A 17,977-nucleotide genomic window follows, 5' to 3' on the forward strand; every position below is an offset into this window, starting at 1 on the left:
AGGGAGAGGGGCAGACCCTTCCGTCCACCGCCGCATGGTCTAGGTTGGACCAATACTTAAAGGCAAAGGGGAGCACGCTTCTTCACACTTTGCTCCAACTTCTTAATTCATTTCCGGGGTCCTCATTCTTCTGTACAGGATCCACGGAAGACCAATGACCCCATAAACAGGTGTAGGGATAAGCTTGGGTTGGATCTGGTCACTGGTGGGGTCTAGACCGCTGGTTGGATGGAAGCAATCATGCAAGAACAGCATCACCTTTGGCTCATGTTAAATTCTGTCTCCGTCTTACTTTCACCTACCTGCCTCTAACCTTGTGTCCGCTGGGAGTCTTAACAAATGTCACCGCGCCATATGACCTTTTAGGAGGAAACCGATTTGGGCGAGGGCTGGTGGGAACGCCATACCCCTTGTGATGCCGACAAATCTTCCAGCTAAAAGCCCACGGGGAAACGTAGCCCCTTCTGTCTTCCCTTGCAAGAGGCTCCAGTTTCTCCTAATCATCAATTCCAAGAAGGCTTATGGGGTGTCCGGCCAGCCGACCACCCCATGCCTGAAACCCTCTAACCTGGGCTGACCGCCGCCTTCTTCAGGTCTTTCTGTCGCCTCCCTGCCTCCCGGGTTTGCTCTTCTTACGCCCCAGGCTCTGAAAGCCGGGCGTTTTCTGGTTCCTGCTCTCAGCCTTCTCACGCCCACCCTTTCCTTTGGTAAGAAGATCCACCTTTTTTCTTTTTTTCCTGCTGTCAGCTCTTGCTTAGATAGCTGACACCACCCCGATCTTTCACCCTCATCTCTTGCCTGACCTGATTTTGACGACTGCCAGGCTGTAAGGTGTTACCAGTGGTAAAGAGTTACCAGTGGTAAAAAGTTACTAGTGGTAAAGAACCCGACTGCCACTGCAGAGGACGGGAGAGACATGGGTTTCATCTCTGGTCGGGAAGATCCCCTAGAGAAGGAAATGGCAACCGACTCCAGTATTCTTGCTTGGAGAATCCCATGGACAGAGGAGCCTAGAGGGCTATAGTTCACAGGGTCGCAAAGAGTCGGACACGACTGAAGTGACTTAGCACACACCTACAGGCTTGTAAAAGTCAAAAGACCCAAAGCTGAACTCCAGTCTCTGCAAGCGCATAGAATTCTAACTCTCCAGCACAATTAGTAGCGTTTGTCCCCCAACTGAGCCACAGACAGTGGTGCCTGTCCGTGGCCCTCGCATCCCATTACCATCTAACTATCCCTCAAATCCACAAGACGCCTCAGACCCTTCTCCCTTCATCTCTGCTCCAGGCTTCGTCTGCCCATCCCTGGCTGGCCTCCTGGCCTCCAGTCATTAGCTTGAGCTCCTTAATTAAAGGGATTTCCAATTACGTGCTTCCTGCTATAATTCCTTCCATGGCACCCCATCGCTAGCAGATAAAATACTCCTTAATGAGGATTGCCGTTGTTTAGTCGCTACGTCGTGTCTGGTTCTTTCGTGACCCCACTGACTGTAGCCTGCCAGGCTCCTCTATCCATGAGATTTCCCAGACAAGAATAGTGGAGTGGGTTGTCATTTCCTCCTCCAGGGGATCCTCCCGACCCAGGGCTTAAACCCATGTCTCCTGCACCGCAGGCAGACTCTTTATCACTGAGCCCCCAGGGAAGCCCTTGACGAGGAATACAGAACCCTTCCGTCACTGGACCAGAAACATGATGAGTGTTCTGGAAATACTGGTGAGATGGAAGAAGCCAGCAGCTGTGGTTTCCTGCCCCCACCCCCCACACACAGCCGGATCCCCAGGGTCTGCTCCTGTTGACTGCCCTCGTGGCTTCCCCACCCACCTCCCCTGGGCACTGCACCCCGAGTCCCAGGGGCGGGGGGACACACGCCTCCATCTCTGCGTTGTCACCTCCATCGCGTCACCTTCGAGTGATCTCTTATGCATTTTTCTGTCTGGACCAGGGTTCTCAACCAGGGGTGGGGAGCACCTCCCCAGGGGACATGTGATGCTGTCTGGAGATGTGTCTGGTTGTCACAAGTGCAGTGGTTGTGGAGCATACCGTATTAGGATCTAGTGGGGAGACCCAAAGACGCTGTGATGCCCCATATAATACCCAGGACTGCCCCACGACGAGGAATGGTCTGGCTCCAAATGCCAATGGCGAGGGGTCCCGGTCCAGACTTGGGCTGGGTCCATGTCCACGTGTTCCCGTGCTCAGGGGGGCCCACCCGGGTGCCCGCTCCTTCGTAGGTGCTCCACCCGCACGCTGGTGGAGTGAACAGCTCTGCGCTCTGCCCCAGCCCCATAGCAGGAGCCAAACGCTTCTCCCGACAGGACGCCTGGGCCCTGGAGGAAGGCTGCTGGCCGTCTCCCAGCCCCAGAATCAGGTGCCGGGGAGGGAGGGGGCCCCCGGGGGCCCTGCCTTCCGGGAGAAGCGGCAACCTCCAGGAGCCCGAGCGGATGCCGCCAGCCTAAGAAGCTGCCAGGGCTGGGGTAACGTTGCCAGACGGTGGGACCGCCCTTCTTACCCCACGACTGCCAGGCTGGCGGGACAACAGGTCTGTTAATTAGGCTGCAGTGGCAGCCCCAGGGGACGGATTCTCTGAGGGAAGACAAGGCCGGGGCTCCCTCTTGCTCTGTTGCAGGTGGAGCCTGAGGCTGAGCTTTGCTGTTTTCCAGAGAAGGAAGATGCCTGCCTGGCACCAGAGCGGCAGCCTGGGGTGTCAGAGGCCTGCTCCCCGCCCCAGGCCGCCCCAGCCCAGGGAGTTCTCCGTGGCTTCAAGCCCAGCAGTTGGCCCAACTGAGCACTTAAGACATTTAATAAAGAGGGGCTGGGGCTTCCCTGGTGGCTCAGATGGTAAAGAATCTGCCTGCCAATGCAGGAGACCCGGTTTGATCCCTGGGTTAGGAAGATCCGGAGGAGGAAATGGCAACCCACTCCAGTATTCTTTGCCTGGAGAATCCCATGGACAGAGGAGCCTGGTGGGCTACAGTCCATGGGGTCACAAAGTGTAGGACACGACTGAGCGGCTAGGCATGCTGGCGTGCAGTAAAGAAGGGCATGAACGTGAGCGGGCCTCCTCTCCCCTTTCAGGGTCCGCCCTGGTCCTCTCTCTCCATTTCCCTGGATGCTTGTCTCTGGGTCCTGTCTCTCTTGGGGCCCCTCCCTCCAGCCCTTCCCCCAGCCAGATGCAGGCAGAGGAGCGCTCAGCCGCCCTAGACACACAGAAGTCCTCCTTTCTTGAGTTGGGGGTGCTGACAGGGACGTGCCAGCCACCGCATCCCAACCCACTTCCTCAGCATCTCTGGTCCTGCAGCCCTGGAAACACAGATGCCGGCAGCCTGTCTGGTCATCGGTCAGTGGCCAACGACACAGGTGTGTGTGTCCCCAGTGAGAGTGTAAACGGCCTGGGAAATCCCAAGTCCCTGGACACAGGCCCCAAGGCCCTTAGGACGCGTCCTAGCTTCAGATCCACCATGGTCCCGTGGTCCCCCCTTAGGACGTGTCCTAGCTTCAGATCCACCGTGGTCCCTGCGGTCATATCCGTGGCGGTTCCCCTTCGCTTACAAAACTCCCTTCCCAAGGTGCTCCGTGCTGCCACATGGACTCCCCTGGCTACAGAGCGTTGGGGACACAGACCTGCCCCCCAGGCACCAACGGGCACCCTCTCTGCAGACCCCACCGGGGCACCTGGCACCAGCAGGCACCGCCCGGCCACCTCGCCTCCTCCAGCCTGCCCTCCACTCCAGCTCCTCCAAGGAAGTGCCTCTTTTTGAGACTCTGCCCCAGAAGAAGGGTCATTACTGCTAATGCCTTTTCTCCCCCATCTGTTGTGACTGTTTACACTCCACTTGCTAATTAGAGACTAATTAGCTGGTGCTGAAATTCATCACTTTCCAAACACAACACGGCGGCAGGAAGAGCACAGAGATGCGGGCAACATCTGCACCTCTGCTTGGAGCCAAGGCGGTCCTGCTCCCCCGCTCCGCTCCTCCCGCCCCTCCTCCCTCCTCCTCCCCCCTCTGCCTCCTTCTTCTCTTCCCCTCCCTTCCCCTCCTCTTCCTCACCTTCCTCTTCCCCCCCCCATCCTTCCAATAAGCCCCCCGAGGAGCTGGGGATACCTGCTCCTGTATTCAATGCCCCCAGCACAGTGCAGTGCAGGGCTCCTGACAAAGACCCCAGCTCTCCTCTCTGACGCAGTGGGTGGGCATGAATGAATGAATGAATGAATGAATGAATGGGGGCCAAAGAGCAGCTGCGGCCGGAGAACAGGGGAGTAGAGCCCCCTCCCCCGAGAGCAGCCAGGCAAGAAGCTGTCTTGACTCCGTGGAAGGTGACGCTGGATGGGGCATGGACCTGGGGAAGAGCGTCCCTGAGGGGCGGCCAGTGTGGGAGAGATGCTCCGGGCTGGGGACCCGGCCTCTGGGGGCCCTGGATGTGGGCTCAGGGGCAGAGGGTGGTAGATGGAGGAAAGATGGACAGATGGAAAGGTGGAAAGATTAAGTCGCAAAAGGCAGGACAGAGGACAGACAAAAAGAAGCCCAGAGAGAAGGAACGGAGCCGTGGGCAGCAGGTCTGAGGGGAGGCTGCAGTGAGGAATGGAGGCCCTGGCTTGGGGCGAGGACACCTGACCGCATCTCCACGGCCCCCGGGGCAGCCTTGATTGAAACCATCCGTTTGCATGACCGCTGGGAGCAGAGAGGCCCCGAGCGCTGACCTCTCTTCCTCTCTCATCTCAGAGTGCAAGGCTGCTGTTCCCCAAAGCTCCCTCTCTGCAACGGGGTGTGGGCAGGGGGGCCGGGAGGGGCAGCCCTGACTCCTCCGAATCTTCCAGGCCTCCCCGGGACACGCCAGGAGCTCAGCGGCCTGCTGCCCAGGGTCTCAGGAGCCCGGGGTGGGGGGGCGGGGGTGGGGCACCGGCCTGGGCCTCGAGAGGCAAGCCTTGCTTCAAGTGTGAGCTGGGGCTGCAGCAAGGAAGCCCAGTAGCTGGAATCTAGGGGGACTCTCATGGGGGCATCCCAGAGACACCATCAGCCCCTGCAGGCCTGGCCAGGGAACCAAGGTCACCTCAACTCCAAACCCTCGTCTGCAAGCCGGAATCAGGTTCTAGTCTACAGGTTGTATGTGTGTCTCACCTGGGCCTTCCCTGAGGGCTGGGTTACTGGGGACACGACAGCCAGCCTGGATCTAACTGCCTCCTGGCCCCTTGCTTGCTATGTGGCTTAGGGGGCACTGCCTGACTCCTCTGAGCTGGTTTACCCATCTGTAAAATGGGGATGTGGACATCTCCCCCGTGGGGAGGCTGGTAGAACAAGTGAGACCCGTTTCCCCTATTTAGCCCAGCGTCTGGTATCTGTAAGGAGCTGTGAGCGGTGGTGGGCCTGGCAGAATGCAGGCTGGCTGCCCCGCCGAGAACACGGGCCACTTCCTTCTTGCCTTCTGTCCTCACCTGCAGCAGTGAGCTGCTGAGCATTGAATAAGCTCTTTCTAGGGCATCCCTCGTAGCTCAGTCAGTAAAGAATCTGTAGTGCAGGAGACCCAGGTTCAATCCCTGGGTTGGGAAGATCCCCTGGAGAAGGGAATGGCAACCCACTCCAGTATTCTTGCCTGGGGAATCCCATGGACAGGAGCCTGGCGGGCTACAGTCCATGGGGTCACAAAGAGTCTGACATGACTTAGCGACTAAACCTCCACAGGAAAGATAAAGAAGCCTCGGTCTGCAGTGCTTGTCAATGTCTGTGGTGTAAATACTTCCAGCCTGACCCATTTCAAGTTCTCAGTGGGCATCGCTGGGCGCGGGCTGCTGGGAAGGGAGGCATAGCCACCAGCCACGTGTCACCAAAGCAGGACCACGGAGCAGAAATCTCTACCGGAGGCTATGACTGGTGGGAGCTGTAGGGGAACTGGATCAGGCCAGCTGGGACCCTGAAGCCAAAGCTTCTCAGAGCGCAAGTGGGGCTGAGTCTAGGAGAGGACTTGGCCATGTGTGGGCATGGGAGGAGGGCGGGGCAGCCGGGGTGATGTAGGCCCACCCACAGACACACCGTTCTTCCTAACTCCTCCTCCTCCTCCTCACCTATCCTGACACCTTCCTTTGCTCCCATCTTTTAGACACTTCCCAGGTGGCTCAGTGGTAAAGAATCCAGCTGCCAATGCAGGAGACACAAGAGGCGTGGGTTCAATCCCTGGGTCAGGAAGATCCCCTGGAGGACGAGATGGCAGCCCACTCCAGTACTCTTGCCCGGAGAATTCCATGAACAGAGGAGCCTGGTGGGCTACAGTCCATGGGGTTGCAAAGAGTCGGACACGACTGAGCACATTCTTTAAATACTTGCCGTGTTTCAGGTACTGCCCCACAGACATCATGGACCACACCAGTGGGTCTCGCCCTTGAATCCCTGGGAGGACTGAAGATGCATTGGTCCTGCCCCCTACAGGGTGTCGAATGCAGCCGGTAGAATCTGCACTTCTGACAAGTTCCCAGGCGCTGCCGCTGCCCCTGGCCCTGGGGCCACACTCGGAGAACCCCTGGAAGCAGGTGATTGCCCCCCGCCCCGGGGAGGTAAGTGATGCTGGGTTGGGGAGGGCTCAGGGGTGATGGGGTTCAGAGGCTCTTTTCCACCCCAGGAAAGGCTTGACTTGATTCCTCGTTTGCCTCCCAGCCCCAAGCCCTCCCCAGTCTAATTAAGAGACAGTCATCAGCCTCTGGAGGAGGAAGGCTCCCCCTCCCACCTATCTCCGCTCTTGAAGCTCCAGGCTATGCCACCTGGGCACCTCCTACCTTCCCTCTGTAGCGGGGTGAGATGCGTGATGGCTTTTTAAGCAAAGGGAGAACGTGCCAAATAGGTCACAGAGAGACAGCAGGAGCCTCCATCCCCCAGCAAACGAGGGGTCAGAGAACCATCATCACTTTCCCCTCCTTCTGCCCACCAAGGCCTCTGGGGGGGGGGCAGGCTCCATTAGCAGCACACCTCCCAGCCCTGCCCTCGATGGGGGCAAGTGACCGGAGGCCGCTGGGGCGTCTTCCAAGTTGGGGGCTGTGATCAGGGTGCAGACACTAGCCCCCTTTCTCTCCACGGTCACCCTCTCTCCCTGCTGACACCCTAATCCTCCTGAGTAAACTAATCCCCCCAAACGGGATCAGGTCTCCGGCCCTTCGCTTTATTTATATAAGGGGCTCGGGGACTCGGTCCTCTCACAAGCTTGGGGGCTGCGGGGTGCAGGCAGGCGCAGCACCTGGGGTGCCGGAGCATGGCCCACCCCAAGGCTTCGGGGACCCTGGGGATGGCCCTTGACTCAGCAGCTTGGGGCAACGATGTGTGGACACACGTGTGCATGTGTGTGTGTGCGTGCATGTGTGTGTCTGGGTGCTCGCTTAATACTCAGCCGCAGATATTAATCCCTTTTTATGCAGAGACGATGGATCACAAGCCCCGGGAAATCAAACCTGAAACATGGCCAGCCTCCCACCCTGCTCCCCGCGCCCCTGCCACATGGACGCGTCCGCTCACGATGGAGATAAATGGAAAGGCCATCAAAGCAGCTTTTCAATCTGCCGATTCCGCGTGGGGGCCTTCAGAACTCCACGCGGCCCGCCCCCTCGGCCCCTAACTGCCTGCCGCCTCTGCCTTCCGCTCCCCACTCAGCTCCCCAGCCCCCACGCTTTCATCTCCCAAAGTGGGATCTATTGACCCGGCTGGCTCATAAGGGCTCCTTTTACGGGCTCCAGATCTGATAATGGAGAAGCAGGCGGAGAGGGTGGGAAGGGGCAGAGAGGTTGTCCTTGCAGCCTGGATGGAGGGAGGGGGCTGGGGAGAAAGGGTGGGGTTTTGTCAGGGTAGGGGGCGTTGGGGGGGTGCTTTCCTGCAGCAGACTGAGGCCTAGGCCAGTGGGCATGTGCCCAGCCTGGGGACAGCGTCTCCATCCACAACGTCCCCCTCCCAACCCTCCAGTGGCTGAAGGAAGAGGAGGAAGAAGGGGAGGATGGACTTGGTCTTTCTGGGAGGCTGACCCCGGCCCGGCGCATGGCACCCGCTGCCTGGAGGAGGTGGGCCCGTCTAAGCCTGCAGGATGGGTGGTCCTCTTCCCATTGTACACTTGACAAGAGAGTGGACAGGTAATGTGCTCTGGGGGCGGACAGCCGGTACCTGGGAAATGAAGATCCATGACCCCCTGGGATGGTGGTTCTCACCCCTTGGCAGGAAGGGCCAGTGGGTTAGAACATGGACTCAGAAGCCAGACAGACTGGTCTCAAGTAGTTGCCATGATTGTGCCCATTTGATAGAAGGGGAGACTGAGGCACAGAGAAGTTAATAACCTTCCCAAAGGCACATAGCTGACGACCCTTAGACCTGAGTGTCTGTCTCCTGAGCTGCTAACCCCTATACCAGGCTCCCTGCACCTCTCCTCTGCTGGGCCTCCCCACTGGGTCTCTCTGCCCCTTTTAAAGGGGTCACTAAGGGACTTCTCGGAGACGGCAATGGCACCCCACTCCAGTACTCTTGCCTGGAAAATCCCATGGATGGAGGAGCCTGGTAGGCTGCAGTCCATGGGGTCACTAAGAGTTGGACATGACTAAGCAACTTCACTTTCACTTTTCACTTTCATTCTTTGGAGAAGGAAATGGCAACCCACTCCAGTGTTCTTGCCTGGAGAATCCCAGGGATGGGGGAGCCTGGTGGGCTGCCGTCTGTGGGGTCACACAGAGTCGGACACGACTGAAGTGACTTTAGCAGCAGCAGCAGCAAGGGACTTCTGCCAGGAAGTCACTCTGAGAAGCTGGGGCCTTGCACCAGGATTCCAGGTTTAAAATATGCAAGGACCACTTTTCAATAAAGACTTAAATAAGTAAACATGAGTGGGTGACATTAGCACAGAGGACTCGCTGAGTGAACCACCTTTCAGCCTCCTAATGAAGAGAATCAAACAAGGTCAAGGTCACGTTCGCAATCACGCAGGGCCATGCCGGCCCACACTGCGTGCTCAGTAGGGGCTGCTCCTGAGAAATACGATGAGTCCTTTGAAAGCACCAAACTCTGCCATGTGAGGGTGCAGGAGAGGAGGTGGAGGAGGGCAGGGAGTGACATCTATTGGGCACCCACTGTATACCACGGCTGTCTCTTCTCAAACAGAGGATGGAGAAGACTTCAGCCCTGGAACCCCCAGGGCTCAGACTCCCCCACCCACTGCCTTAACCTTCAAGGGACGTAGTTCCCCACTCCTCAATTCCATTCTGGTCCCCTCCGCACACCCAGGAGTGTTATCTGGGGTAAAGTGACCCTGCTCCAACAAGAGGGGGGCCAGTGACCCCAAGAGAAGGGCAGAGAGAGGACAGGCGGGGTGGCCCTGTTCTCAGCAGTGCCCAGGCCTCCCGCCCAGGTTCTCTGCAGCCTCCAGCCCCAAAGAGGCGAGGAAGCCACGTATGCACCGCGCCACCCCCACCCAACCCCTAATCTTTCAAAGAACTAAGGAGAAGCACTGGGGACATTTCCTTGTCGCTTGAAATTTGTTTGGCCATCACTCACCGGACAGGCTGAGCGGGTCCCTTAAAGAGGAAAAACAGCCATAAATGGGAAGAGTGAGAAATCATTCGTTTGTCATCAAGGGGAGGTGAAGTCTGGGAGGGAGGCAGCCCAGCGGGGCCTGGGCAGGGTCAACTGGAAGGGAGAGGATTAAACACTCAGGGGTACATCAACCCCGCTCCGCTGCACACAGCCGGGCACGGGAAGGGGCTGGGAGGAGGAGAAAGAGGTTTGGGACTGGCGGCTGTGGAGGAAAAAAACATGGGGGTCTCAGGTCCTCCAGCAGTGCTTTGGTGAGAAAAGGTGACCCGGCATCAGAGTTACAAAGCCACTCGCTTGAGTGGGAACAAGAGTCCTTGAGGGGTTGAATTTCATCATCCCACCTGAAAGACACGTCGAAGGCCTCATCCCTGGTACCTGCAAACATGACCTGCTGTGGAAACAGGGTCTTTGCGGATGTATCCAAATTAGAATGAGATCCTTAATGTGGGCCCGACTCCAACAGGACTGCTGTCCTTCTAAGAGGGGGAGAATCTGGACACAGACCCCCAGGGAGGGGACCACGTGAGGGCAGAGGCAGAGACTCGAGGGATACTGCTGCAAACAAGGTTGACCAGAAGCTCAGAGAGAGGAGAAACGATGCTACCCCGATCTGAGGGAGCCTGGCCCTGCAGACACTTTGAATTTAGACTTCTGACCTTGAGAACTGGGAGACGATAAACATCCCTTGCCTCTGGGAGACAACAAACCAGCTCGTGGTACTGGGTTATAGCTATCTTAAGAAACTCACACAGGCCCCAAGAGTGTTCTGTGTCCCTGACTTGACTTTTCCAATAAACTCCCAACCGATACCTTCCAGAGCCTTCCATCTAAGCAGGAGGTGCCAGCATCGACCTGGCTGCTGGGGCCGCAACCTAGGAGTCAGCCTTGATCCTCTGTCTGCTTCAGCCCCACATCCGGTCAGTTACTAAGTTCTGTGGTCACTGCCTCTAAGACATGTTCCAGAGTCCAGCCACCTCTCCGGCCCCACTGTTAATCATGATTCCCCTGGTGGTGCCAGCATGGCCTCCCGTTTGCGACCCCCGCCCCCACACTCTGCACCCACTGCCCACAGCCTGAGGGGGCATTTTCCGAAGCAAGCCCAGTCCAGTCTGCTCCCATGTTTGACGCTGCCCCATCTGCCATGGGACCCCACGATTCTACGCCTGGGTGTGTATCCAGAAGAACTAAAAGTGGAGTCTTTCAGGGATGTTTGGGGACTTCCCTGTTGGCTCAGATGGTAAAGAATCTGCCCGCAATGCAGGAGGCTCGGGTTCGATCCCTGGGTGGGTCAGGAAGATCCCCTGGAGGAGGGCATGGCGACCCACTCCAGTATTCTGGCCTGGAGAATCCCATGGACAGAGGAGCCTGGTGGGCTACAGTCCATGGGGTCGCAGAGTCAGACATGACTGAGCAACTAACACACACTGGTGATCCAGTGGCTAAGAACCCGCCTTCCAAAGCAGGGTGCGTGAATTTGACCCTTGGTCGGGGCCCCCACAGGCCTGGGGGCAACTAAGCCTGTGCCCTGTGACAAGAGAAGTCTGTGTGCTGCAACGAAGACCCAGCGCAACCAGAACAAGGAAAATAATTTCTAAAAACAAATTTTAAAAGACATCTCTGTACAGCCACGTTCATTGCCACATTCTTCACAGAGCCAGGAGGTGGAAGCAACCACAGCGTCCATTGATGGGCGGATGGCTAAACAAAGTGTGGTCTATCCACATAATGGAATAGGATCCAGCCTTAAAAAGCAAGGACATTCCGACACAGGCTACAACACGTATAAATCTTGCGGTCAAAGATTACGCTAGGTGAAATAAAGGGAAAGGGAAAGTGTGAGTCACTCAGTCGTGTCCAACTCCCTGTGAAATAAGTTAGACACAAAAAGATGGCGTATGGTTCCCTTTGATGACGTAGCTCAAGGGGTCAGATTCATAAACACAGAAGGTAGAAGGCTGGGTGCCAGGGGCCGGAGTGGGGGGAGGCGGATGGGAATTGGGGTTTACTGGGGACGGAGTTTCCATTGGGAAGATGAAAAAGTCCTGGAGATGGATGGTGGTGATGGTTATACAACAAAGGGAATGAACTGAACACCACGGAACTGTACATTTAAAAATGCCACAGTTTATGTTATTACTTTTTTTTTTACCATAATAAAGCAGTTTTAATTAAAAAACCCACATTTCCACAGCTTCCCAGTGACCTTGGAGTAAAACCAGAGCCTCCTTCCATGGTCTGTGGGGCCCCCGGGTTTGGGGGCCTGGGACTCCTCTGCTCCACGAGGCCTCGCTCAGCCTCCCAACAAACCACACTGACCTCCCCTCCCCGTGCGGTCAGCCTTTCGCTCGGGCCGCCCCGGGGCTCAGTTCCACTGTCAGCTCGCCCCCGGCACCTCCCCGGACACCAGCCTGAGATGTCCCCTCTGTGCCCTGGGCACGCTCCTTCACGTGGCTCTTAGCAGCCATGACGACCTGAATTTGAGCACAAGCTTTCCTGGCTTACGTCTCTTTTGGCCTGGACGTGAGGACCGGGACTCAGCTGTGCTCATAGCTGCTTCTCAGAGTCTAGACAGAGGAGGTGCCCAGAGCGCAAAGGGGTGAACTGGTGAGTGGCTGGACGGGTGAATCACTCCATCAAAGGCAGGTGGCCCAGGATAGCAGGGAGGCACCCAGTTACACCCAAGGCTGTCAGTGCAGCCAGGGAAGAGCCTTCAGGAGTTTCTACACTGTTTCTCTGGAATTGAGGCTAGGCTGCCTGTAGCCATGGGAGACACTGACTAAGTTTTTGGAACCCCCCTCTTGCAGGCAGGCCTCGGGGATTACACGAACATGGCCCTGGGCACACAAGTGAACACAAAGGAAGGGAGATCCTCCAGGCACTGCAAGCCTACAATAGGCTGGATGGAGGTTTTATACTAGTTCCCGATTGTGTCCCCACACAAAACTGAGGCTCAGGTGCAACTGAGGCTCAAAGAGGTCAGGCTGCTGGCTCAGCAAGACCCCACAAGCAGCCGCAGAATCGAGAGTCAGCCTTGTTCTGTGACACCAGGGTCCCCTGCTCCTGACCACGAGGTAGCCCTGCCTCTTCCCCTCCAGACAAGTCGCCATGCAGTCAGGGAACCAACTAGAGTGGAGGATGAGACACACGGAAGCCAGGCTTGGAGAGATGGTATTGAGTCTGCAGGTCAAGGTTGAGCTTAGATACAAGACGGAGACAGGAACTAGAAAGAGGAACCTCTCCCTTGGTCTTGATGGAAGGTAGTATTAGGTGGTGGTCGTTGTTCATGAACTTCTTGTTTTAGGATAGATCGAAATGTACAGAAGAGTTACGAAGACAGTTCAGAGACGTTCCCACACACCCAACAGCGTTCCCTACATTGCACATTATCACGTGCATTTGTCACAACTAAGGAACCAAGGCTGATTCCTTCTAAGTAAACTGCATCATCCACTCAGATTCTTGTTAGTTTTCCCCTTGTGGCCCTTTTCTGTTCAAGGATCCTCTCCTGAATCTCATTCAAGGCTTAGTTGTCTCCCTAGTGTTAGTCACTCAGTCGTGTCAGACTCTTTTGCAACCCCATGGAGCACAGGCCCCCAGGTTCCTCTGTCCATGGGGTTTCCCAGGCAAGAATACTGGAGTGGGTTGCCATTCCCTTCTCCAGGGGATCTTCCCGACCCAGGGATCAAACCCAGGTCTCCTGCACTGCGGGCAGAATCTCTACCATCTGAGGCACCGGGTGGGGGCTCCTCGAAGTCCCTAGGCTCCAGGAAACAGGGACAGTTTCTCAGACTTCCTTGTTTTTGATGATCTTATAGTTCTGATGGTCTCAAGTATTTTATAGAAGGTCTCCCCATTAGGGTTGCTTGGTTTGTTTTACTGCTTAAAGACCAGGGGGAAAGGATGCTACATACGTACATAGACACACACACACACACACTGAATAAACACACTTTGCATCTAACTTCAATTCTTCCTGCTGTGACAATGATGCTATTAGAGCTCCAATGGGGTTTATCTTTTATCACATTTCTGATGTTCCTAACAGAATACGGTACCAGGTATGCCATTTATTAAAACACCTATTTTACGAATGAGGACACGGAGGCTATCTGGAAAGCTTAAGCTTGCGGGCACCCAAAAATCGGTCACAGCATCCCTGACTTGGGTACCCAGGCCAGAGCCCCTTCTCTGCCTCTCTGCTCCATGGGGCTTCAGCCTACTTACTCCCCGAGTCAAGCCCCGCCTGGGAGGCAGGCAAAGGCACAAGGAGGCGGATCAGCGGTCCAGCATCGCCACTAGAGCAGGGGCAAGAGCCACGCCCCAGAGCCCCGACCCCAGCCAGAGAAGGAGGTGCCAAGCTGTGGCTTCAGCTTATGCCCCAGGCGCTGCACCCACAGCCCCGATACAAGGCTGTGCTGTGTAGTTGTGGCCGAGCGAGTCGCCAGGCGCCAGGAGCCCAGTGCACTGGCCTCTGCCAGCTGCTGTGGGATGCCCCCTCCCCGTGCCCCCTGCCAGCGTTGGAGGGGCGCCCTCATGACTGCGGACTGGCCGCTGCGCTCCAGGGGGCTGGGGTAACCATGAAGGAGGGAGTCCCGGGGGTGTGGAGGGGGTGGGCTGCTGCGTGTGCAGAGGGCCGACGGCTAAGGGCTCCACGGCCTCCTGAAACAGGGATCAGTGCCAGGCCTCAGCTCTCCCTGCTGGCCGAGCAGATGTGGAGGCGTGGATGATCCACCGGAAGGACCAAGGCGAGCAAGCTTAGCAGGCACGGCTCCGTGTTGAACGCTTCACCCACATCATCTTTCAGCAGCCTCACCCCGTGTATCCCCATTTCACAGGTGGGGAATCTGCAGCCAGCGGAGAGGCCGGGGTGCCTGCCCCTGGAGAGCCCCAGAGCCGGCTCCAAGGTCGGAGCTCACCCCCCACTCCCGGCTTCTCTCTGATGCCTCTGCATTCCTCCTGGCGTGTTTACCTTCCCGATTTAGCCAGCTTTTGTTTGGTTTGATTTGAAAATGAGTTTGCCCAGGATGCACAGCAGCAGAAAGGAAGAGGGCTCGGGGTGGACCTGACTGAACAGCAGGAAGGAGCGGAATTCAAAGCAGCCTGTCACCCACGGAGTGGGAGTGAGGGTCTACCCCCAGGGAGTCCAGGATGGATTCAGACGCCAGTGTGAGAGCCTCGTCCCTGGGGCTCAGTTTGGTGAAGATCGTGTGGGGTCTGAGATCTGAGGCCTGGGTGCCAGCCCTGGCCTATTCTTGGCCGTGTGTCCGAGGACAAGCCCCTAACCCTCTCTGAGCCTCGGTTGCTTCTGCTGATAAATAGGGATCACTGCACCTGTTGGACGGGGTCCCTCTGAGTCTGGGGAGCCCCTGTTGTAAACTGCCAAGGGCCGTCGACAGGAGGTTGTATTTCTGCAGTCTCAGCTCCCAGGGCCTCCGAAGTGCCCGGGACCCACCATCCGCATCCTGGCAGAGGAAGGGAGCAGGTTCCCAGACCCCGGCGGCCTCTCTGTATCTGGCAGGCCCATCCTCCAGCCTGCCCAGCCCTGGCAGTTCCAGGGATGGGGCTCAGATGGGGGAACAAGGCTGACGTTAGCACCCACCCCCCTCTGTGGGAGGGGAAAAAGGAGGGACAAGACAGGCTGGGGGTGCTCCCGCCCGGGTGCCCCTGGAGCAGCCCTAGCAGAACAGTTGCTGGTGAAACAGGTCGCTAGGGCAGGAGGGATCTCCCAGCCGGGGTCACGCGGGCCGGGAAGGGCCTCCATCTCCCCAGGAACAGGTGGGGGCACAGTGGGCTGACAAGGCAGCAAGGGGAGACTGAGCCCCAGTGGAGGGGCCGCAGCAGGGGGCCCTGGGCTCCTCTGGCGGTGCTGGGCTGGGCACTTGGCCACCACCCCCACCCACAAGGGGCCTGAAGCTCAGGCAGCTTGGTGCTTTTAAGAATACAAACTATCGCACTTTCCTGGTGGCTCAGTGGTTAAGCGTCCACCTGCTGATGCAGGAGACACGGGTTCCACCCCTGATCTGGGAAGATTCCACATGCCTCAGAGCAACCAGGCCCGCCACCACTGAAGCCTGCGTGCCCCAGAGGATGTGCCCTGAAACAAGAAGACACTGCGATGAGAGGCGCACGCACTGCAACCGGAGAGGAGCCCCCACCCGCCGCAGCTAGAGAAAAGCCCGAGAAGCTACAAAGACCCAGCACAGTCAAAAATAGAAAAATAAAACCTAAAACGGAGAACACAAGCCATCAGATATGAAATTAGGTGTCGTCTCAGAGGGGTCCCGAGGCTTAAGTTCATTAGCTTCATGAGAAATTGCCTTTGACCCCAAAAGGTGCCCAGAGGTGACCCGAGTCCCACAGATGCTGAGAAGTCGTGACCCTCACTGGGAAACACACCCCTGAGCATGCCCCAGGGCACACGGCCTGCAGACTCAATGGACCCTGGGACACCCAGGGAGGGGCAACCCCAGTTCTTCCCCACCCTCCTGCCCGGGTGTCCAGAAGGGCTGAGGAGGGAGGAGACGGAGGTGGAACCAGATGGCGGGAGGGGGATGGACAGGGACTGGCGTGAGCAACGCTCACTTTCCTGCTCAGGTGCGGTGCGTGGTCCTTCGGGGATCAGCAGACCCCCACCTTGCCTGGGAAAGGATTCACACTCTGAGGACAGACGTCCCCCCGCCCCAGCCCCCAACAGAGGAGACCTAGAATCTATTCAAGCAGCGTCAGACACGTTCCCTTCTCCCACTGTGCAGAGAATCACTCTGCAGAGGTAAATATCAGGTTCCCCAAACCTTCCCCCGACAGGATGCAGGAGCTGTCATTACAGAAGATGAAGCAGGTTGGGGAGGTTCATCTTCTCGCAGAGCTGCTGATGTGGGTCGGAGCACAGGGCAGGGGCTGGGGCGGGGTCCACCAGCCTCCTGCCCCTCAGAGTCTGGCTCAATCAGCTCCAGGGGGGCTAGGGGGGTTGGGGGGTGGGGACAAGGGCCAGGTGTGTCCTCCAGAAGCCCCCGGAGGAGGGGAGGCCAGGCAGCCTCTATGCCCTGGGTGGTACCCTCAGCCAGCATGGACCAGGCACCTGCTGGGTGAGGCCACCCCTGAAACCCTGCGGCTGATGCCCGCCATGGCGAAGGTGGGGCATGGAGGCAAGGGCTCCGATCACACACGAGCACCTCAAACTGCAGGTGGGGAGAGTGTCTAGGGGACGCAAGGAGCGCCCCATGGAGGAAGTTACCCAGCGTGATCTTAAAGAAGAGAAAGGCCAGCAAAGGACAGGAAGGAGTGTGCTGCGCTTGGTCAACAGGAAGTGGTTTTTATGGGGCCGGAGGTCAGGGTACCAGGAGATGAGGAAACGCTGAAGGTTATTCCGTGAGGATGGTTACCTTTGCCGTGGGTGAACTTGGAGCTGGCCTGGCACCCTCAGCCTGCAGGGGGCAGCTTGGGGGACCTGCTTTGGGAAGCCTTCTTTGGCGCTCCCTGGTGGGTGGGCCAGGCCCTGTCCTGTGTCTCCCCCTCTTCACAGATCACTGGGCCATTAGCAGAGTCTGCAGCAGGAGCTGGCATGTAGCAGGGGCTTCATCTATTGGAAGGATGGATGGATGGGTGGATGGGTGGATGGGTGGATGGGTGGATGGATGGATGGATGGATGGATGGATTGGAAGGATGGATGGATGGGTGGATGGATGGATGGATGGATGGATGGATGGATGGATGGATGGGTGGATGGATAGATGGATGGATGGATGGATGGGTGGGTAGATGGGTGGATGGGTGCATGGGTGGATGGGTGGGTGGGTGGGCGGACGGGTGGACGGGCAGGTGGATGGGTGTATGGGTGGATAGGTACATGGATGGATGGGTGGATGGGTGGATGGATGGATGGACAGGTGTGTGGGTAGACTGAAGGACAGGCAAATGGACAGATGAAAAGGTGAATGGACAGATGAACGGAACGAGTTTATGGATGAATGGAGAGATGGATGGATAAATGAATGCATAGGTGGGAGGATGGATGGATGGATGGATGGATGGACAGATGGGAGGACGAGTGGCTACAAAAGCCTCACAGTCCCAGGATCCTGCCATATCACACCAAGAATCATGCTAAGAACCACCTCAGATACCATCACACCCAACCCCTTCACTTCCCAGGTAGGAAACAGAGACTCTCGAAGGGGAAATGACTCCTATGAGACCGCTGAGGACAGCAGGGGCACAGCCACGGCAAAGCCCAGGTCAGGCCCACATGGTTTGAGCCCTAGCCTATGGCCCCCGCGGTCGGAGCCCAGACCCACGGCCCCCAGGGTCAAAGCCCAGACCCACGACCCCCAGGGACAGAGCCTGGACCCACGGCCCCCAGGGTCAAAGCCCGGACCCACAGCCCTCAGGGACAGAGCCTGGACCCACGGCCCCCGGTGTCAGAGCCCGGACC

At 57.6% G+C, this 17,977-nt stretch overlaps 1 protein-coding gene across 3 annotated transcripts in view; it reads right to left on the reverse strand.

Moving 5' to 3' along the window:
* SDK2 (sidekick cell adhesion molecule 2) overlaps nucleotides 1-17,977 on the reverse strand; it is a 264,553-nt gene that overhangs the window by 165,084 nt on the left and 81,492 nt on the right. The gene's annotated exons all lie outside the window — the stretch shown is intronic.

The sequence above is a fragment of the Cervus canadensis genome, chromosome 1, assembly GCF_019320065.1.
Source record: "Cervus canadensis isolate Bull #8, Minnesota chromosome 1, ASM1932006v1, whole genome shotgun sequence".
Lineage (NCBI taxonomy): Eukaryota > Metazoa > Chordata > Mammalia > Artiodactyla > Cervidae > Cervus > Cervus canadensis.